This window comes from Phyllobates terribilis, unplaced genomic scaffold, assembly GCF_046119375.1.
Source record: "Phyllobates terribilis strain yellow unplaced genomic scaffold, ASM4611937v1 Scaffold_1__5_contigs__length_1240528914, whole genome shotgun sequence".
Lineage (NCBI taxonomy): Eukaryota > Metazoa > Chordata > Amphibia > Anura > Dendrobatidae > Phyllobates > Phyllobates terribilis.
In genome coordinates, this window is record NW_027362761.1 from 473,712,823 (window position 1) to 473,726,382 (window position 13,560).

The window sequence follows — 13,560 nt, forward strand, 5'->3', positions numbered from 1 at the left end:
TAGTTAGTGTAGGGTCTCTAAAGCCTGCAAAATCAAACAAACAGTCCTTCTTAGGACTAATATCCATCCCAGATATCAGGCAGGGAGGCAGGCTGTATAGGAGGCGCAGTGGTTATACCAACAAACACTGCATTACAGTCCTGTGTGCTGCTGCTCAAATTGCTAGACTTAGCCCCAGGTCTCAGGGGCCAGGAAAATCCTTTTTTTAAATTTCATCTAAATCCTCTTTTTTTTTTTTTTTCCCAGTCAGACTGTACAAATACCCGTCTTATTAACCTTTTGGTATTCCCCCCCCCAAAAAAAAAAATTGAGTGTGTCTGTGAGTGTTCAGACTCTATTTAAAAGAGTCAGGTTTCGGCCAGATAACTAGAACTGTGGTTTTGCAGATCCACAGTTCAAATCTCTATATTATCCACTTTTTTGCCTTTTTTCCATTAAAAAAACAGTTTGAGTAGCTCCCTGACTGCAATGACACAAATATATCTATTTAAAAAAGTCTGGTATATGCCAGGAAATTAGAACTGTGGTTTTCCTCTTCCACGGTTCAAATCTGGGTGTTATCCACCTATTTGCCTTTTTAAAATAAAAAAAAAACAGTTTGAGTGTCTCGCTGACTGTTCAGACACAAATATATCTGTTTAAAAGATTCTGGTGTAGGCCAGAGAACTAGAACTGTGGTTTTCCTCTTCCACGGTTCAAATCTGGGTGTAATCCTCCTTTTTGCATAAAAAAAACAGTTTCAGTGTCTCGCTGACTGTTCAGACACAAATATATCTGTTTAAAAGATTCTGGTGTAGGCCAGAGAAATAGAACTGTGGTTTTCCTCTTCCACGGTTCAAATCTGGGTGTAATCCACCTTTTTGCCTTTTTTACATAAAAAAACAGTTTGAGTGTCTCGCTGACTGTTCAGACACAAATATATCTGTTTTAAAGATTCTGGTGTAGGCCAGAGAAATAGAACTGTGGTTTTCCTCTTCCACGGTTCTAATCTCCTTTTTATTACCCTTTTGCCATTGATAGTGCGAGTGTAAGCTATTTTACTTAATTTACAATGAGCAAGGCACGTGGCTAGGGACGTGGAACTGGACGTTCTGGTGATGATCGTGGCCAAGGTGAAAATGTGCCACAACCAACAGCCACATCTTCTCGCTCCCAGTTCTTGACCAAATTACTAGGGAAGCACACAACAACACCACTATTCCGAACTGATCAGTGTGAACAGGTTATTAATTGGATAGCAGATAATACTTCCAGTCACCTGGGCACCACCACCTCCGGTCTGTCTTCCACATGGTCAAGTGTTAGTAGCCGTGAGTATCGACCGCATACTCCTCCCACCATGCCGAGTGTCGTCAGACAGCAACTGATCCCACAGTTGGACACTCTGAAGAGCTGTTCACTGGTTCATTTCCATATTTGGACCCCTCACCTGCTCCAATTGAAGTGGTGGAAGAGGAGATCCCATGTAGCGATGGCCAAATATTTGAACAGCCACGGCCACAGGAAGGTGATGCTGGCAATTTGTCACAAGAGGTGGACGATGACGAGACACAATTGCCACGAAGTGAGGAGGAGGACCGTGGTGCGAAAGTGGAAGAGGAGGAGGTGGTGGATGATCTAGTAACTGACCCAATGTGGCAGGAGGACACGCAGAGCGAGGCCAGCAGCGCACAGGGGGAGGGAGGCAGACTACCCAACAGGCAGGAAGAAGCAGTGTGGTGGCCGCAGACAGAAGGCGGGCAACCATTCCCCGTAACACCAACATGAGACAAGTTGCCAGTACAACCGGTAGGTCTTCCAGAGTCTGGAATTTTTTTAAAGACTTTGCTGATACCCCCAAAAATGCCTTTTGTACCACCTGCCAGGCCAGCATCAGCAGGGGTGACAAAACTACCAGCCTGACCACCACCAGCATGATCAGGCACATGTCAACAAAGTACCCGACTTTGTGGGGCGAACCCCAGGGTCCACGACCAGTGTCAGCGGGTGTCACCACTGCTTCTTCCGCTGTTGTGCGTGTAAGAGAAACCCCTGTTGTGCGTGCAAGGCAATCCCCTGTAAATACTGCATGCAAAGATGCGCCCTCCTCTCAGTCTTCACTTGTTATAACAGTTTCTCAAGAAACAGCATCAACGTCCACGTCCACGTCTCACCGTAGTGTTCAATTACCCATATTCCAGACCTTCGAACGAAAGTGCAAATTTGCAGCCAACGCCCCACAGGACACAGTACTAAATTCGCACATTTCACAACTGCTTGCGTTGGAAATGCTGCCTTTTAGGCTGGTGGAGACGGAATCCTTCCGCAACCTTATGACGGTGGCCGTCCCTTGGTACTCGGTCCCCAGCCGACACTATTTTGCCCGGTGTGCCATCCCCGCACTACACAAGCACATGTCCCAAAACATCTGCCGTGCCCTCAACAACGCAGTTACTGGGAGAGTCCACCTGACAACGGACACATGGACAAATTCTTGTGGCCAGGGACGGTACATCTCCCTGATGGCACACTGGGTAAACATAGTGGAAGTCGGGACCCAGTTGGACCTTGGGACGGAACACATCCTCCCCACACCGAGGATTGCAGGCCCTATGTCAGTCAGAGTTGCCCCCACAGTGTACAGCTCCTGCGCATAATCCTCCTCCTCCTCCTCATGTTCAGCCTCCATCGCAGATATCACCACATCAGTTACAAGCTGGAAGCACTGCAGTACTGCCTCAGCCAAGCGGCAACAGGCTGTGCTGAAACTCATAAGCTTAGGTGATAAACCTCACACTGCTTGTGAGTTGTGGACAGCTGTGAAAGAGCAGGCAGATCTGTGACTGAGACCGCTGAACCTACATCCAGGCATGGTCGTGTGTGACAATGGCCGTAACCTGGTGGCGGCTCTGAGGCGAGGCGAGATCACACACGTACCCTGCCTGGCTCATGTGCTTAACCTCGTGGTTCAGCGGTTACTTAAATCGTACCCCGAGTTGCCAGATCTGCTCGTCAAAGTACACCGCCTGTACACAGCTCATTTTCTGATGTCGGCTACAGCTTCCGCCGCCCTTGCTGTGTTGCAGCAGCGTTTAGAGCTTCTGGCACACCGACTGGTGTGTGATGTCCCCACATGTTGGAACTCTACCCTCCACATGTTGCAAAGGATTTGTGAGCAGAAGAGAGCAGTTGTGGAGTACCAGCTGCAACAAGGCCGTCGATATTCAGGTCTGACTCCACACATAAGACCTCAGGAGTGGACCTGGATGTCTGACATATGTACCATCCTGACAAACTTTGAGAAGTCCACCAAGATGGTGAGTGGCGATGACGCCATCATTAGCGTCAGCATCCCACTAGTCTGTCTTTTGCAACGCTCTCTGCAGAGAATTAAAGAGGAGGCATTGCAGCCAGAGTATGATGTGATGAATCAAGAAGCCATAGCAATTACACACAGCCCAGCTTCATCTCATCCCAACATGCATTGGGGGACAATGAGGGAGAGGAGGAGGAGGAGGAGGAAGAACAGGAGCTGCTATCATGCGCTGTAGACGGTAGTACCTGTACAACTGTCATACCGTCGGTTCAGCGTCGGTGGCCTGAGAATAGGGTGGAGGAGGAGGAGGAGGAGGAGAGCATGGTCAGTCGTCATCTTGGTGAGGACACGGAAGTCTTGCCCGTTACCAGTCTGGCACGCACGGCTGGCTTTATGTTACGCTGCCTTAACCGTGACCCTCACGTTGTCAAAAGGTTGGGTGACAGTCGTTACTGATTGGTGACACTTTTAGACCCCCCGCTACAAGGAGAACTTTCACTCTCTTATTCCTGAGGTGGAGAGGTCTACAAAAATGGGGCAGTACCAGAAGGCCCATGCTGCAGAACTGTTAAAACAATTCCCATCTGAACACGCTAGCGGCAGAGGTCACAGTTCGTTGCCCAACCAAGGTATACAGGCGAGAGATATGCAACTCCAATCCAGCAGAGGCAGGGGAACACTGTCAACGTTCTGGGATAGTTTTCTGAGACCCGCCCAGCTTACAGGCCCTGAGGCGCGGGGTACTCTCACAAGGAGTGGAAAGTTTCAAAAGATGGTGAGGGAGTACCTTGCCGACCGTACCAGCATCCTCTGTGATTCCTCTGTGCCTTTTAATTATTGGGTATCCAAGCTGGACACTTGGAATGAACTCGCTCTTTACTCCTTGGAGGTCCTGGCCTGCCCTGCTGCTAGCGTGTTGTTGGAGCGTGTTTTTAGTGCCGCTGGGGGAATTATAACTGATAAGCTCACTCGCCTGTCAACTGACAATGCTGACAAGCTGACATTTATCAAAATAAACAAGGGTTGGATTGGGCCAGACTTCTCATCACCACCAAATGACAGCAGAGTAACATAAAGTCAAATCCACTGTGTTATTTCTGGAGGTGTATTCCCATGCACCGCTTCACACCCACACAAGGGTATACGCTTCCTCATTTCGGCTGCTTTTTGCTCTTCTCCTTATCCTCAGCTTCCACCACCACTATACCACCAGGGTGACCGTGGTCTGTGTTGCCAGCATTGCAAGTTCCTCCATCCTAATTTTTGGCAGCTTTTGCTTGGAAGGTATAGGCAAAGACTTTGGGAGACCCACTCCCCAATAATGGGAATCATGTTTTTAATATGCTGTACTGCATGGCTCTTGTAAGGGGCATTGGAAGTTTCTCCGTCCTAATTTTTAGCAGCTTTTGCTTCAAAGGCATAGGCAAAGACTATGGGAGACCCACTCCCCAATAATGGGAATAATGTTTTTAATATGCTGTACTGCATGGCTCTTGTAAGGGGCATTGCAAGTTCCTTCGTCATAATTTTTGGCAGCTTTTGCTTCGAAGGCATAGGCAAAGACTATGGGAGACCCACTCCCCAATAATGGGAATAATGTTTTTAATATGCTGTACTGCATGACTCTTGTAAGGGGCATTGCAAGTTCCTCCGTCCTAATTTTTGGCAGCTTTTGCTTCGAAGGCATAGGCAAAGACTATGGGAGACCCACTCCCCAATAATGGGAATAATTTTTTAATATGCTGTACTGCATGGCTCTTGTAAGGGGCATTGCAAGTTCCTCCGTCCTAATTTTTGGCAGCTTTTGCTTGGAAGGCATAGGCAAAGACTATGGGAGACCCACTCCCCAATAATGGGAATAATGTTTTTAATATGCTGTACTGCATGGCTCTTGTAAGGGGCATTGCAAGTTCCTCCATCTTAATTTTTGGCAGCTTTTGCTTCGAAGGCATAGGCAAAGACTGTGGGAGACCCACTCCCCAATAATGGGAATAATGTTTTTAATATGCTGTACTGCATGGTTCTTGTAAGGGGCATTAAAATCGTCTTGTTAAGCTACTGTGACCTCCACGTCTCTTCCAAGGGTCATTGATATTGTCTTTTTATTCCACTGGGACCTCCACCACTCTTCCAAGTGGCATTGATATTGTCTTTTTATTCCACTGGGACCTCCACCACTCTTCCAAGGGGCATTGATATTGTCTTTTTATTCCACTGGGACCTCCACGTCTCTTCCAAGGGGCATTAAAACCGTCTTGTTAAACCACTCTGAACTCCACGTCTCTTCCAAGGGGCATTAAAACCTTCCTATTCAGCTACTGTGACCTCCACGTCTCTTCCAAGGGGCATTAAAACTGTCTTGCTAAGCTACTGTGACCTCCACGTCTCTTCCAAGGAGCATTATACCCGTCTTGTTAAACCACTCTGAACTCCACGTCTCTTCCAAGGGGCATTAAAACCGTCTTGCTAAGCTACTGTTACCTCCACGTCTCTCAAGGGGCATTAAAATCATCTTGTTAAACCACTCTGAACTCCACGTCTCTTCCAAGGGGCATTAAAACCATCTTGTTAAGCTACTATGACCTCCACGTTTCTTCCAAGGGGCATTAAAACCGTCTTGTTAAACCACTCTGAACTCCACGTCTCTCCCAAGGGGCATTAAAATCGTCTTGTTAAGCTACTGTGACCTCCACGTCTCTTCCAAAGGTCATTGTTATTGTCTTTTTATTCCACTGGGACCTCCACCACTCTTCCAAGAGGCATTGATATTGTCTTTTTATTCCACTGGGACCTCCACGTCTCTTCCAAGGGGCATTAAAACCATCTTGTTAAACCACTCTGAACTCCACGTCTTTTCCAACGGGCATTAAAACTGTCTTGTTAAGCTACTGTGACCTTCACGTCTCTTCCAAGGATCATTGATATTGTCTTTTTATTCCACTGGGACCTCCACCACTTTTCCAAGGGGCATTGATATTGTCTTTTTATTCCACTGGGACCTCCACCACTCTTCCAAGGGGCATTGATATTGTCTTTTTATTCCACTGGGACCTCCACGTCTCTTCAAAGGGGCATTAAAACCGTCTTGTTAAACCACTCTGAACTCCACGTCTCTTCCAAGGGGCATTAAAACCGTCTTGTTAAACCACTCAGATCTACACGTCTCTTCCAAGGGGCATTAAAACCATCTTTTTATTCCACTGGGACCTCCATGTCTCTTCCAAGGGGCATTAAAACCGTCTTGTTAAATAACTCTGAACTCCACGTCTCTTCCAAGGGGCATTAAAACCGTCTTTTAATTCCACTGGGACCTCCACGTCTCTTCCAAGGGGCATTAAAACCATCTTGTTAAACCACTCTGAACTCCACGTTTCTTCCAAGGGGCATTAAAATCGTCTTGTTCAGCTACTGTGACCTTCACGTCTCTTCCAAAGGGCATTAAATCCGTTTTGTTAAATCACTCTGAACTCCACGTCTCTTCCAAGGGGCATTAAAACCATCTTGTTAAGCTACTGTGACCTCCACGTCTCTTCCAGGGGGCATTAAAACCGTCTTGTTAAACCACTCTGAACTCCATGTCTTTTCCAAGGGGCATTGAACTGTTGTTTTTAATTACCTCTAACCACCACGACTCTTCCAACAGGCATTGCATTTCCTCCTAATTTTAGTCAGCTTTTGCTTTTCAATGCATAGGCGAACACTAAGGGAGACCCACTCCCCAATAATGGGTAGAAGGTTTTTAGTATTCTGTAATCCACGTCTATTTCAATGGGGATTGCAGTTCCTCATAATTTTTGGAGAGCCTTCCATTCACTGCTTAGGCCAACAGTGTACAGGAGACCCAGTTGCTATAAATGGAAAAAATGGTTTAGTTAAGGCCCTCTGACCTCCATGTCACTTCCAAGGGGCATTGGAGTGCCTCGAAATTTTTGGTAGGCATTGCACTCACTGTATGCCCTATAACTGTGTAGCCGAACTGCTCCTTTTGGTACAGAAACATATCCTACAAGACATGTGTGGTTGACTGGCCTGATATTGATGTGAATGGTCCCTATTCCTCCTGCTCTTTCTCCTTTGCCACCACCTCATCCATCATTCATCACCTGAAGCTTTGTTTTAATGGGAGTCATAGAACTGGGATAGTAGCAGAAAAACATCCAGCAATCCTCGGAGAAGGTAGGATATGCGCCAAAACGCTGAACACTTCAGGCCTAGCCGCTACTACATACATGCGCTTGCATTCCAAGGAACAGAAAGCTAAGGAGATGGATGGCCTCATGATCATGAATAATTTACTCGTTGTGTAGAAGGCCGATCACTGCTGCTGTCTACCTTCTGAACTTTGTGTTGAAGCTTGATTGACCCACGACCCGCAATCCTCTATGTCTGGAGGACGTGTTGCATCCCAGTGTCCAACTGTGTCCCGGCTTCCACAATATTAACCCAGTGTGAAGGCCTCAGTGAGATGGACCATTCCTGGCCGCATTCACTTGTCCACGTGTTTGAGGTTAGGCTGTCCTTCCCACTACATGCACTGGGGAGGGCACAGGTAATGTTTTGGTATGCGCGCTTGTGTATATGGCGCACCGGGACAAATAGGGGCGGCTGGGGACTGAGTATGGACACCCGGCTGCCTCCAGGTGGCTGGGGACCGAGTGTGAACACCCGGCCGCCGGGCGACTGGGGACTGAGTATGGATACCAGGCTTCTTACGCAGCCATGACATGGTGGGCCGGCGTCTAACTCCACAAGCCTAAAAGGCCTCATTTCAAGTGCAAGCAAGCTAGCAGTATGGTATTGCAGCCTGGGGGTGGGTGGGTGGCAGGCTGCACACTTACGCTTGCATTCCAAGAAAACAAAGCAGATGCTAACTTCTATCATCATGCTCCTTACCTTGGCACTCTCAACTCCCCTGATGGAGAAGCCAGGGCCCACCGGAGGAGTCTGGTTGTCTGGTGGGCTCATCCAATGCTGCCCTAAAGCAGGCCAGGCTAAGAAAAGTGTGGGGAAGGTTCCCGGGACAAATAGTGGTGGCTGGGGACTGATTATGGAGACCTCGCCGCTGACGCAGCCATGAGGTAGTGTCCAGCTTCGGCCTCCTCCAAACTAAAAGGCTCCATTTCAAGTGTAAGCTAGCAGTATAGTATTGCAGCCTGCGGGTGGGTAGGTGGTTGGCTGCATATTTGCGCTTGCATTGCAAGGAATGGGGGAGGTACAATTGAACACTGCCCTGGGACAAGGACTTGCACGGGGATAGTTTAAAGTCTGCATCTTCTGATGCGGCAAGGATCACTTCTGATGGGCACACTTTTAGGCAGTGACCTGGGTGTCAGAGATGCTTCCAGTGGTCTTCCCCATGCTGTTCCCATGTCTTTTCAGCACTATATGCATGTTTCACACAGCACATGGCCAGATAAGGTTGTAAAATGTTAAAATGACATTTCCCGGTGAATGCATTTGTCACGGTTGAAAGCAATACAAAAGTGCAAAAACGCATAAAAAATGCTATTTGTGAACATAGCCCAAGGTGTGGAGGAGTATTTTTGTTTTTTGTTATTTATTTTACCTTATACACAAGTCTTTACCCTGTAAAGGATGTTCCTTAACATATTTCACAGGAAAACAGTTTCAGTTTCGTTTTTGAAGGTTTTATTGTGAGCCCGTAAAAGTGGCTTAATACCTCTGACCACGTTGTTGACAACAGTGACCTGGGGGTCAGAAATGCTTCCTGGGGCGATCCCCATGCTGTCCCCATGTCATTTGAGCACTGTCACTATCGTTTTGGGCACTTTTTAGGCTTTCTATAGACTGCCGGGGGTGCCGCCGCAAAAATGCTCGGGTCTCCCATAGACTAACATTGGGCTCGTTGCTCGGGTCGAGCACCCGAGTATCACGGTGAGCTCGGCCCGAGCTTCGAGCACCCGAGAATTTTAGTGCTCGCTCAACACTAATTCAGACCCTTTGCTCAGTATTGAATTGAAGCACCCTTTTGAGCTAGTATTGCCATGCGTCTTCTTGGGAATGATGCACAAGGTTGGATTGTGTACATTGGTGGACAGCCATTTTCAGGTCTCTCCAGAGATGCTCGATTGGGTTTAGGTCAGGGCTCTGGCTGGGCCAGTCAAGAATGGTCACAGAGTTATTCTTAAGCCACTCCTTTGTTATTTTAGCTGTGTGCTTAGGGTCATTGTCTTGTTGGAAGGTTAACCTTCGGCCAAGTCTGAGTTCCAGAACACTCTGGAAGAGGTTTTCAACCAGGATATCTCGGTACTTGGCGGCATTCATGTTTCCTTCAATTGCAACTAGTCGTCATGTCCCTGCACTTGATAAACACCCCCATAGCATGATGCTACCACCACCATGTTTAACTATTGGGATTGTATTGGACCGGTGATGAGCAGTGCCTGGTTTTCTCCACACATACCCCTTAGAATTATCTCCAAAAAATTCTATCTTCGTCTCATCAGACCAGACAATCTTATTTATTATAGTCTGGGAGTCCTTCATGTGTTTTTGAGCAAACTCTATGAGGGCTTTCTTATGTGTTGCACTGAAGAGTGACTTCCGTCGGGGCACTCTGCCATAAAGACCCGACTGGTGGAGGGCTGCAGTGATAGTTGACTTTGTGGAACTTTCTCCCATCTCCGAACTGCATCTATGGAGCTCAGCCACAGTGATGTAGGAGTCCTTCTTTACCTCTCTCACCAAGGCTCTTCTCCCACAATTGCTCAGTTTGGCAGGACAACCAGGTCTGAGAAGACTTCTGGTGGTCCCAAACTTCTTCCATTTAAGGATTATGGAGGCCACTGTGCTCTTATGAACCTTGAGTACTGTAGAAATTGTTTTGTAACCTTGGCCAGATCTGTGCCTTGCCAGAATTCTGTCTCTGAGCTCCTTGGGCAGTTCCTTTGAGCTCATGATTATCATTTGATCTGACATGCACTGTGAGCTGTGAGGTCTTATATAGACAGGTGTGTGCCTTTACAAATCAAGTGTGACATGCAGAAGTAGTGCTTTTGCGGAGTGTTACATGCAGAAGTAGTGCTGGTACTTTAAAAGCATCCAGTAACTAGAGGGGTTAACACAGTCACAGGAGAAGGGGAGTGTTTTAGCAGAGCTCCAGGGGGATTGTGGGGAAGTTGTTTACTGTCTGGCTGGAGCTGAAGAGAAAGGTGGTGTGTGTGCTCTGTATCTCACAGAAGCATCCCTTCAAGTGAAAAGGATTCAAGTTAGGAGTGAAGCTAAGCACAGGTCAGGTAGAGTTCCTGAACTAGCAGCGCAGAGTATTTTCAGGCATAAAGATAAGGACTGGAAGAAATGGTGTCACAGGGATCATCTCCCTCAGCAAACCCTCCCCCCCTCCTCCACCTCCTCACTGTGCTGTATAGAATGCTGTGCTCATTAATGTGCCTCTGCATTAGAACTGTGCTGTCCTGTACTACTGGGAAGACTGTGAACTGCTGTGCTGCTAAGGAAACTGTACTGTTTGTCACTGGAGCCTGTTGCTCATGAGACTTAACTTGCACTGGCTTTGCGGCTTCTTATTAAATGCTACTGTTCTACCGTTCATGAGGACTCTTGTCAAGTGTGTCTGGTCAGCAAGTGAAATAACCTATATGTCTGTGCCTGACGGTCAATACCCCTGTGTGCCTGAGAGAAGCTGCAGCACATTGTCTATGGTCGCCCTGAGTAACGGTTCCCCCAGGATTCCAAAGAATTCTTGTAACCTGTCTCGCCCCTATCTGAACCTAGTGGTATGGGTGTAACATTGGTGGCCCATACAGGGAATCCTGATCGGGAATTACCGTGTAGAGGGAGAAGAGGAAAAGTGTCTGGAAAAACACAGCAGCACAGCACCTCAACTCAACTCTGCTACACCAGCTAAAGGGGACCAGCCCTAAAGTAAAACTCACTAGCAGCAATGGATGTGTTAATACAAATGGACCGAATTAGTGTGCTGCTTCTTCAGTTAACCTGTGAAGAATTGAGAACAGTAGCAGAAAATATAAAGATTTCAGTAGAACAGATTTCCAAAGCACACAACCGCAGGCAACTGTTAGCTGCCATTAATGCAAAAATGTATGAGCTGCGGGAGAAAGAAGCTGAAGACGTCATGGGGACATAACATAGTAACATAGTAATATAGTTTTTAAGGTTGAAGGAAGACTAAGTCCATCTAGTTAAACCCATAGCCTAACATGGTGATCCAGAGGAAGGTAAAAAAAACATGTGGCAAACACTAAGCTCCACCATTGGGGAAAAAAATTCCTTCCTGACTCCATATGACAATCATACTAGTTCCCTGGATCAACTCCCTATCAAGGAATCTAGTATATATAACCTGTAACATTATACTTTTCAAGGAAGGCATCCATGCCCTTCTTAAATTTTAGTAGTGAATCACTCATTACAACATCATGCAGCAAAGAGTTCCATAGTCTCACTGCTCTTACAGTAAAGAATCCACGTCTGTGATTATGATTAAACCTTCTTTACTCCAGACGTAGAAGATGCCCCCTTGTCCCCGTCTCAGGCCTCAGAGTAAAAAGATCAGTAGAAAGGTCTTTGTACTGTCCCCTTATATACTTGTACATAGTAATAAGATCACCCCTAAACCTTCGTTTTTCCAAACTAAATAACCCCAAGTGTAATAACCTGTCTTGGTATTGCAGACCCCACAGTCCTCTAATAACCTTGGTCGCTCTTCTCTGCACCCTCTCTAGTTCAGCTATGTCTTTCTTATACACTGGAGACCAAAACTGTACACAGTATTCTAAGTGTGGTGGCACTAATGACTTGTATAGAGGTAAAATTATGTTCTCCTCATGAGCATCTAAGCCTCTTTTAACCGGTTCCCGACCGCCCACTGTAGATAAACGTCGGCGCTTGCCGGGCTCTGTGCAGCGCCGACGTTTAAAAACGGTGGGTGGTCTCGCAGCGCTCAGGACCCCCAGGGTCCTGCAAGCGCTGCGATTCCGGTGCAGAGCGTTAGCTCTGACAGGGGACATCATCGGGACCTGATTAGATCAGGTCCCAGTGATGTTAACCCTTAGCTGTCTTCTATATGCTGTGATCTATTGTGATCGCGGCATATAGGAGACAGCAGGAGGAGAGGGGGTCGTCCACTTACCTCTCCGAAGACCTCCGAGTCCTTCCAGGACCTGGGGTTGCTATGGCAGCTGGAGGTCACATGACCGCCTCCAGCTCTGCCATATATGGTGTCCTGTCTGGCTCAGCTGCAGCTGTAGCCAGACAGGAGACTCTGACTGAAACAGTCAGGGAAGATCTCATGTAATGTAATATATGTCTATTACATTACATGAGATCAGAGATCAGAAAAATAAAAATTAATGTCCCATACAGGGACTAAGAAAAAATGTGAAAAAAAGTAAAAAAAAAGTTTTTAAACTATTAACAAAAAAATCACAAAATAAATAAAAATAAATAAATAAAATATTAAACCAATAAATCCGTATATTTTTACAAAACCAAAAAAAGTACACATATTTGGTATCGCCGCGTCCGAAACAACTCGAGCTATAAAACTGTCACACTAATTAACTCCTTCTGTGCACACCGTAATAAAAATAAATAAAAAACGGAGCAAAAAAATATGCTTTTTCATCATATTGCCAAACAAAAAGTGGAAAAAAATGCGATCAAAAAACAAAATAGAAATAAAAATGGTACCACTGAAAACGTCATCTTGTTACGCAAAAAAAAAGCCGCCATACAGCTCCATCAGCCGAAAAATAAAAAAGTTATAGCGCTCAGAATAAAGCAATGCAAAAAAAATATTTTTTTCTATAAAATAGTTTTATTGTGTAAAAGCGCCAAAACATAAAAAAAATACAGTAAGTGTAGTATCGCTGTAAACGTACTGACCCGAAGAATAACGCTGCCTGATCACTTTTACCACACGCAGAACGGCATAAAAAAAAAACTCAAAAAACAATTCCTGAATTGTTTGTTTTTGTTAATTTTACCTCCCAAAAAACGGAATAGAAAGCGATCAAAAAATGTCACGTCCCCAAAAATGGTACCAATAAAAATGTCAACTCGTCCCGCAAAAAACAAGCCGTCACATGACTCTGTCGGCCGAAATATGGAAAAATTATAGCTCTCAAAATATGGTGATGCAAAAACTAGATTTTGCAAAAAAAGCGTCTTTTAGTGTGTGACAGCTGTCAGTCATAAAAACCCGATATCAATCTGGTATCTCTGTAATCACACCGACCCGAAGAATAAAGTAATCTAATCAGTTA